This window comes from Mandrillus leucophaeus, unplaced genomic scaffold, assembly GCF_000951045.1.
Source record: "Mandrillus leucophaeus isolate KB7577 unplaced genomic scaffold, Mleu.le_1.0 Scaffold708, whole genome shotgun sequence".
NCBI lineage: Eukaryota > Metazoa > Chordata > Mammalia > Primates > Cercopithecidae > Mandrillus > Mandrillus leucophaeus.
This window is the reverse complement of record NW_012107675.1, coordinates 1556108-1565548: the sequence shown is the minus strand read 5'-3', so window position 1 is coordinate 1565548 and position 9441 is coordinate 1556108.

Here is a 9441-nt window from a genome sequence, read left to right as displayed (position 1 = left end):
CCACTGGAGGGAATGTAATAACGTCTGAAAATTATTAGAAAAACAGAATTAAAATACTCAAAGCTTTATGATCTTAAAAATCTTAGTCCTGGCTGGGCACGGTGGCTCAAGCCTGTAATCCCAGCACTTTGGGAGGCCGAGACGGGCAGATCACGAGGTCAGGAGATGGAGACCATCCTGGCGAACACGGTGAAACCCCGTCTCTACTAAAAAATTAACCGGGCGCGGTGGCGGGCACCTGTAGTCCCAGCTACTCGGGAGGCTGAGGCAGGAGAATGGCGTGAATCTGGGAGGCGGAGCTTGCCGTGAGCCGAGAACCGGCCACTGCACTCCAGTCTGGGCGACAGAGGGAGACTCCGTCTCAAAAAAAAAAAAAAAAACTTAGTCCTTTAGAAGCTCTGTGAATCAGATATATTTGAATAAAGAAGAACAAATAGCAAGTCTTATAACAGGATCAGCAAATCAATATTATTACTGCTATAATCAGGATAAAAATTGATACATTATCTTTAATAAAATAATAAAGATCAAAATGTGAATTTCATAGGCACCTTTGGTTTCAACTGAATTTTTGCTTTGTTGTGTGTTTACTCCAGGGAACCAACTCAGGATGCATTTATTGCCAACTATCATCAGGATACAAGATCTTACTGAAATTACTCTGGTTACCTTTCAAAACAGAACTGTAACCAAATCCCACTACCTGGAAATGTGCTTTTTAAACAAATATATTTATATTTGTCTGTTTTCATACTATAAAAAACTGCCCGACACTGGGTAATTTAGAAAGGAAACAAGTTTAATTGACTCAAGTTCAGCATGGCTAGGGAGGCCTCAGGAAACTTACAATCATGGTGGAAGGTGAAAAGGAAGCAAGGCACTTTCTTCACAAGATGGTAGGAAGGAGAAATGCAGAGTGAACGGTGGGGGAAGAGCTCCTTATAAAGCCATCAGATCTTGTGACAACTCACTATCATGAGAAAAGCATGGGGGAAAGTGTCCCCATGATTCAGTTACCTCCACCTGATCTCTCCCTTGGCACCTGGGGACTATGAGGATTAGGGGGATTACAATTCAAGATGAGATTTGGATGGGGACACAAAGCCTAGCCATGTCAATATTTAAATTCATAAATGCTCATTTTTTTCTATCTCATATAGACAGTAAATACTTTTGGAGGTTTAGTCATAGCATAGTTAACATTTTCACAGGTTCTTTGTAAAATATCTAAATATAAAAATTATCTTAGAGTGTTACCTTCCTGTTCTTTTATAGAGCAGATTGCCTCTCAAAGACTGTTTTTATTAAGCAGGTAAAAAAGAGACTTTGGAGTCAGGCCAATGCTGCTTACCAATAGTGTGACTTTAAGTTACTTAAGCTTTTTTTTTAAAAAAAAAAAAAATTATTTCCCTCAAATAGTAAATAATAAAAACAGTGCCAACTTTGAGGTTGTTTGACAGACTCCATGTAAGAATGTGAGTCACGTAAATCAGCAGAGAGGCCTCTCTGTGAGGGCACCCTGGGCTCTCCAGCCTGAGACAGCAGAGTATAGGAACGTGAGCATGGGCTCTGAAGCAAGATTTCTTTCACTGCCTACTCCATGATATGCATGGCCTTGAGCAGGCTATGAAAATTCTCCATGCCTCAGTTTCCTATCTGTTAAATGGCAGTGATTATGAAGTTAATATAGTACATGTCAAATGCTCAGGATAGTATCTGATGCATACAGCATTTCATTAAACTAAGATGCCACTGAGAGTAATATGTGCCATTATTGGTAGTACTAACAAACAAAAACACTGGTAATTTGTGTTTGAAGGACATATCCTGATTTTTTTTAAGATTTTTAACTATGAAGATGGCTATCTAGGAATTGGTGATCTGGTAGTCAGCACTCAATGAATGTTTACTGTTATTAGGAGTACTAGAAAATAAGACTCCCTCCCTCTGTCTACTCGTAATCACATGCATTCCAAGAGCAACCACCATGAAGAGGAGGAAAGAACTTCTAAAAATTCCTCTCAAGTGCTTCCCTAGGCACAGGTCTTTTGAATGCTGTGCTACTGAAGCTGGGATTCACATGGCTGCATCTTTGGTCAAGATGGTTTGTAGGTCCTATTGTTAGGTCTTGTTGTTTCAGGGAGCAGAATACAAAAGATGAAAAGTACTTACAAAGGAATTCCATTCTTTATTGACTCTCAAAAGATTCTAAAAGGAACCCAACTCGAAGCCCCCAAAACACTTCTCATAGCCCTTTTCCTTTTGAATTTTTAATTGCCCAATACTCCCTGAAGACTTTCAAATGTCAAATGTTCCATCCTTCTCTCCCCTTAGACTCTGGCTCCCAGATATGTATTAATGATCTAAGCTGTCTCTTGTGTCTCAGGTAAGATGCTCTTCCGTGTCCCTCTGGGTCACTAGACACTGGGGGAGCTCTCTCCAGTCCTGGGCTGAACCATGCCATCCAGGTATCTACTCTCTTGTGGGGACCGCCTCTGTATTCCAGAGGGATGTAGAACCTCAGTCCTCCCACTTATCCTCAAATTCTTCAAAGAGTTCCATCGTTCCTCTGCCCTCCTTAGAGCTAAACCCCAGGGGTCCAGCTCAGAACTCTGTCCACACTCTACCCAAGCCTGTGAGATTATTATCATCTGCATAGCATGATATAATTATCTGTATGCCTCTGGTTTAGGCCAGAACCTCAGCTCTTGATGTTTAAACCAGGCTGCCATTTACTCAAAAACTCTTTTTGCCTGAAAGCTATTGTCTATACCATAATCTCCAAAACTCTCTTTTGAAATTCAATTTCCAGCTTTTTTTTTTTTTATTCAACAAACATTTATTGGACCCCAGGATGTGTCAGACTCTATTTTAAATATTGGAAATAGAAAAGTGACTGAGACCCTGTTCTGGAACTTATATCAGTGGCAGTGACATTTTTCTTTCTGTTTGGTTCTTCATCAATAGCTCTAACTCAGGACAAAGAAGAGGCAGTGACCTAGCTAACTGAGCAAGGGAAAACAAGGCATTTTGTATGTGGGATGAGGAAATAAATCATTTAAAACATAAAATATTATCCCACCATAAATATTTATTCAGCACACATTCTCCCTTCCTCCATATGCACATCTAATCAGTCACCAGTGGGTCCTTTTTACCTCATTTGTGGCTCTCAACTTTCCCTTTTTTTCCCTGCTGCTCAGGGCCTGCCTCTGCTGCTGCATCTTCAGCCTGAATTACTGATCATGCTCCTGACGCGTCTGCCTGTTCAGTCTCCTCCTTCTCCAGTGTGTTCTACCCCAGCTCCAATTAGGCCGTTTCCTATCAACACTTTTCAAAGGCTCCTCCAATGACTCTAGTGAAGTTCAGTGCTTTAATCTGGCGAGATGTCTCCTTAACATTCTACCTTCCATACTCCATTATTTGGGTATCATACCCCCATTCTAAGCTAATTTCCCACAATTTGCTCTTCCCCTAAACAATATGTGCTGTCAATTCTCTGTGCTTCTGTTCATGCCTGGAATATCCTTCATTTCCTTCTTAGCCTGGAAAAATTCCAGTAACCCTTTATGATCAAGCTGCAATGTCACTTTGTTCTCTTGAAGGTCTCCCATGCCCCAGGATTAATTGCTCTCTCCTCTCTGCTACCCTACTTCTTCACACCATTAGATAAGTCCTTATCACAATGTGGTCTAGCTTGTTGTTCATGAATACATCTCCTCTCTAGATTATGAGTTCTTTGAGAAAGGCTGTTTGTCCATCTTTGTAGCTCCAGTATCTGGCCTAATACCTGTCAATTCAAAGGTGTTCATTAATATTGGTTGATAATATTTTTACATATTTGCACACATGCATAAGCCATATGTACCTACACACACATTAATATATCTGTATTTCTGTCCTAAATGTTCAGTAGCTGCTGACGTTTCTTTTGGAATGCATCTATAAATACAAAATTGCCTTTTATTTTAAATGGACTAATATTCTATTTGAAGGCTTTCATAGTTCTGACAGTTTTGACAGCTTGACTGTATCTGAAAGTGTATTGTTAATCTGTAACACTTGATATTCTGTACTCTGTATCTACATTTAATATGCTGTTTAAATAAGGTTCCTCAGATAGTTAAGAAGACACAGTCAAAAACATGAGTCAAAGGCAAGAACTTGACATTGCCAAGTCAAGCCATAGGATGGTTTGAAATAAGCTATCAGGTTCTCATTCTGTTTCATGATTATTATTTAATTTCTCAAAGAGGAATATTTAAATTCAGCTTTAAGATGAGAAACAACAATAATAAAGTCCAAAAGATAATCATTTTAGTCTTTTTTTCTCTCGTTGTCTTTTTTCCTCATTAGTCCATGAACTAGTATCACCAGGAAAGACCTGGGATCCTGGTTTGAAACTATGATGTAAAGAAAAGTAGAAACTGCAATAGAGTAAACTAATAAGAATTGGGTACTATGTCCTGGGTTAAAGCTATATAATAAATAGCTCTATCTTGTCTTTAACAAGCCAAAAATTTCCAAGGGACTAAACATTTATGTTTGTTGGGTTGGGGTGAGGGTGGAGCTCATAATATAAGGTAACTTTGGCTGAGTAGAAGAATTTTTCGTAATCTTCAGTGTCTAAAAATCTAGTTAGCTTCCTAACAAAGTTATGCTTTGCACATGTAAGAGTGAGCCCTTTATTTATTATCGTAATTGGTACTAAACTAAAATCTTAAAATGTAGGTCAGGTATCATTACAACAGAGGGAAGAGGAACAAATTCATTCAACAATCATGTAAGCATACAATTTCAAGATTCAAATTTGAAAAAAAAAAAAATTGATGTCAAAGAAGCCTGAGAGCAATGTGCCCAGATTCACAGAGGCACATAGTAGCAGACGTAAGATCAGAATTACTTAGCGTCAAATCCAAAATTCCCATGGCCTACAAGGCTACACACCTGGCCTCTACTTATCCCAGTATCCCCTCACTCCTCAACCATGCTGACCTCATTGCCTTGTCAGTAATTTTGCATTTGCTGTCCTCTTTCACCAGGAACACTTTCCTGACTTTTCACGTGGCTGGCTCTTTTGCATCTTTCAGGTCTCAGTTTAAATATCATCTCAAAGAAGCCTTTTCTGATTTCTGTGTCTAAACTTAAGATTGTAAAATAACCTTACCCTCTGCCTACCCATATCAGGCCATCTTCTATTAGAGAACCTTATTCAATTTCTTCAAACACTTATCATAATCAAAATTATCTTTTTCACACACCTGTTATATTTTTAATCTGTCCCTTTCAATAGAACAGAAGTCCCATGACAGCAAGTGTTTTGCCTACATTGTGCTCTGCTATATTCCTAAACTCAGAAGATGGCCAGGCACACAGGTAATCATTGGTTACTGAATGAACTCAGATCTCCAGAGACTTGATCTGGTTTAACAGGGTTAGGGGAAAAGAGCATAAGACTTACAAGCTTAGAGTTTTAGGCAAGTCACAAATGATATATGATCCTTAATTTTCTCATTTTTGGAATAGGAATCACAATGTCTCATATAGGGCTGTTGAGAGAAAAAAGTAAATAATATATGTAAAAGTGCTTTATAAATAGAAGCCTATTCCTATGCAAATCAGTGAGCCAGGGCAAACTGGCATCTGTTTATTTCTTTATCTATAAAATTAAATGGTTAGATTAACAACTCTAATTGGTCTTCTAGTTATAAATTTTTAATTCTCTCATTTGATTTAAAAAAACCTTTAAAACTCTCTGTATCAGTCCATTTTCACACTGTTACAAAGATACTACCTGAGGCTGGGCATGGCGGCTCATGCCTGTAATCCCAGCATTTTGGGGGGCCGAGGCAGGCAAATCACCTGAGGTCAGGAGTTCGAGACCAGCCTGGCCAATGTGGTGAAACCTTGTCTCTACTAAAAATACAAAAATTAGCTAGGCATGGTGGTGTATGCCTGTAATCCCAGCTACTCAAGAGGCTGAAGCAGGAGAATTGCTTGAACCCAGGAGGCAAAGTTTGCAGTGAACCAATATCTTGCCACTGCACTCCAGCCTGGATGACAAAGCGAGATTCCATCTCAGACCAAAAAAAAAAAAAAAAAAGACTACCTGAGACTGGGTAATTTATAAACAAAAGAGGTTTAATTGACTCACAATTCTACATGACTGGAGAGGCCTCAGGAAACTTAGAATCATTATGGAAGGCAAAGGTGAAGCAAGGCATGTCTTATATGGCAGCAGGAGAGAGCAAGTGAAGAAGGAAGTGCCAATTTTAAGCCATCAGATCTTGTGAAAACTCACTATCATGAGAACAGCATGCAGGAAACTGCTGCATGATCCAATCAACTTACACCAGGTCTCTCCCTCAACACATGGGGATCACAGGTCAAGATGAGATTTGGGTGGGGACACAGAGCCAAACCATATCATCCCACCCCGGCCCTTCCCGAATCTCATGTCCTTTTCACATTTTAAAACCAATCATATCTTCTCAACAGTCCTTCAAAGTCTTAACTCATTCCAGCATTAACTCAAAAGTCCAAGTCCAAAGTCTTATCTGAGACAAGGCAAGTCCCTTCCACCTCTGAGTCTTTAAAATCAAAACAAGTTAGTTACTTCCAAGATACAATGGGGTACAGGCATTGGGTAAATGCTCCCATTCCAAATGAAAGAAACTGGACAAAACAAAGGGGCCACAGGCTCCATGCAAGTCCAAACCCAGGCAGGGTATTCATTAAATCTTAAAGTCCCGAAATAGTCTCCTTTGACTCCATATCTCACATCCAAGGCACACTGATGCAAGAGGTGGATTCCCATGGTCTTGGGCAGCTCTGGCCCTGTTGCTTTGCAGGGTACCTTCTCCTTCCAGCTGCTTTCACAGACTGGCACTGAGTACCTGCAGCTTTTCCAGGTGCACAGTGCAAGTTGTCTGTTGATCTACCATTCTAGGGTCTGGAGGATGATGGCCCTCTAGCTCCACTAGGCAGTGCCCCAGTGGGAACTCTGTGTGGGGGCATTCTGCTACCCCTGCAGCAGACATATGCCTGGATGCCCAGGCATTTCCATACATCCTCTGAAATCTAGGCAGAGGTTCCCAAACCTCAATTCTTGACCCTGTGCACATGCAGGTTCAACACCACATGTGAGCTGCCAAGGCTTGGAGCACTTGCATCCACTGAAGCAATGGCCTGAGCTGTATGTTGGCCCCTTTTAATGACAGCTGGGTAGTAGGGCAGCAAGTTCCAAGACTACACAAAGCAGAAAGGCCCTGGGCTCAGCCCAGGAAACCATTTATTCCTCCTAGGCCTCTGGGCCTGTGATGAGACAGGCTGCTATGAAGACCTCTGACATGCCCTGGAGACATTTTCCCCATTGTCTTGGTGACTAACATTTTGGCTCCTCGTTACTGATGCAAATTTCTGCAGCTGTCTTGAATTTCTCCCCAGAAAATGGGTTTTACTTTTAAATCATTAGGCTGAAATGTTTGAAACTTTTATGCTCTGTTTCTCTGTTATACATAAGTTCCAATTCCAAGTTATCTCTTTGTGAATCCATAAAACTGAATGCTTTTAAGATCACCCAGGTCACCTCTCAAAGGCTTTGCTTCTTAGAAATTTCTTCTTCCAGATACCCTAAATCATCTCTCTCAAGTTCAAAGTTCCACAGATCTCTAGCACAGGGGCAAAATGTCACCAGTCTCTTTGCTGAAGCGCAGCAAGAGTCATCTTTGCTCCAGTTCCCAAGAAGTTCCTCATCTCCATCTGAGATCAGCTCAGCCTGAACTTCATTGTCCATATCACTCTCAGCATTTTGGTCAAAACCATTCAACAAGTCTCTAGGAAGTTTCAAACTTTCCCACATCTCCCTGTCTTCTTCTGAGCCCTCAATACTGTGTTAATATCTGCCTTTTACCCAGTTCCAAAATCACTTCCACATTTTGGGTATCCTTATACAGTGCCCCACTACTGTGGTACCAGTTTACTATATTAGTTAGTTCTCACACTGAGACTGGAAAATTTATAAAGGGAAGAGGTGTAATTGACCCACAGTTTTGCATGCTTGTGGAGGCCTCAAAAAGCTTCAGATTATGGCAGGAGGCAAAGGGGAAGCAAGGCACCTTCTTCACTAGATGGCAGGAAGGAGAATGAATGCAGAGGAAACTTCCAAACACTTATGAAACCATCAGATTTCATGATAACTCACTATCAAAAGAGCAGCATGGGAGAACCCACCCCCATCATCCAATTACCTTCACCTGGTCTCTACCATGACACATGGGGATTATGGGGACTACAATTTAAGATGAGATTTTGGGTGAGGACACTACCAAACCATATCACCTCTTTTGTTTATAAATTACCCAGTTTCAGGTAGTATCTTTACAGCAGTGTGAGAATGGACTAATACAACGTCCCAGCCTCTGGTAAGCATCATTCTGTCATCATACTGTCTGTCTCCATGAGTTCAATTGTTTTAAAATTTAGCTCCCATAAATTAGTAAAAACATGTGAAATTTATCTTTCTGTCCTCAGCTTATTTCACTTAACGTAATGTCCTCCAGTTCCATCTGTTTCGTTACATGTGACACGATCTCATTCTTTTTTATGGCTGACTAGCACTCCATTGTATATATGTACCACAGTTACTTTATCCATTCATCTATTGATGAACATTTAGGTTGCTCCCAAATCTTGGTTATTGTGAGTAGTACTGCAATAAATATGGAAGTGCAGATATCTCTTTGATATACTGATTTCCTTTTTTTTTTTTTAGTTATTTATTTGGCAGTGGAATTGCTGGTTTGTATGGTAGCTCTTTTTTAGGATAACAGCCATTTTAACTGGGATGTGATGATATCTTATTGTAGTTTTTATTTGTATTTATCTGATTATCAGTGATGTTGAGCATGTTTTTATATACCTATTAGCTATTTGTATGTCTTCTTTTGAGAAATGTCTATTCAGATATTTTGCCCATGCTTTTATCAGATTATTAGATATTTTTTCCTAGAGAATTGTTTGAGCTCTTTATATATTCTGATTATTAATCCCTTGTCAGATGGGTGGTTTGCAAACATTTTCTCCCATTCTGTCTCTTCACTTTGTTGTTTGTTTCCTTTGCTGTGCAGAAGCTTTTTAACTTGATGAGATCCTATTGGTTCATTTTTGCTTTGGCTGCCTGTGCTTTTTGCGGGAAAAAAGCACAAAAACTAAAACAAAAAGAGAAACTAAAGAGTTTCCTCGATGTTTTATTTTAGTAGTGTCATAGTATGTGTACACATATTTAAGTCTTCAATCCATTTTTATTTTTATATACAGCAAGAATCAGGAGTATAGTTTCACTCTTCTGCCTATGGATATCCAGTTTTCCCAGTACCATTTATTGAAGGGACTGTTCTCTCCATATATATATATATATATATATAAAAAATATATAAATAT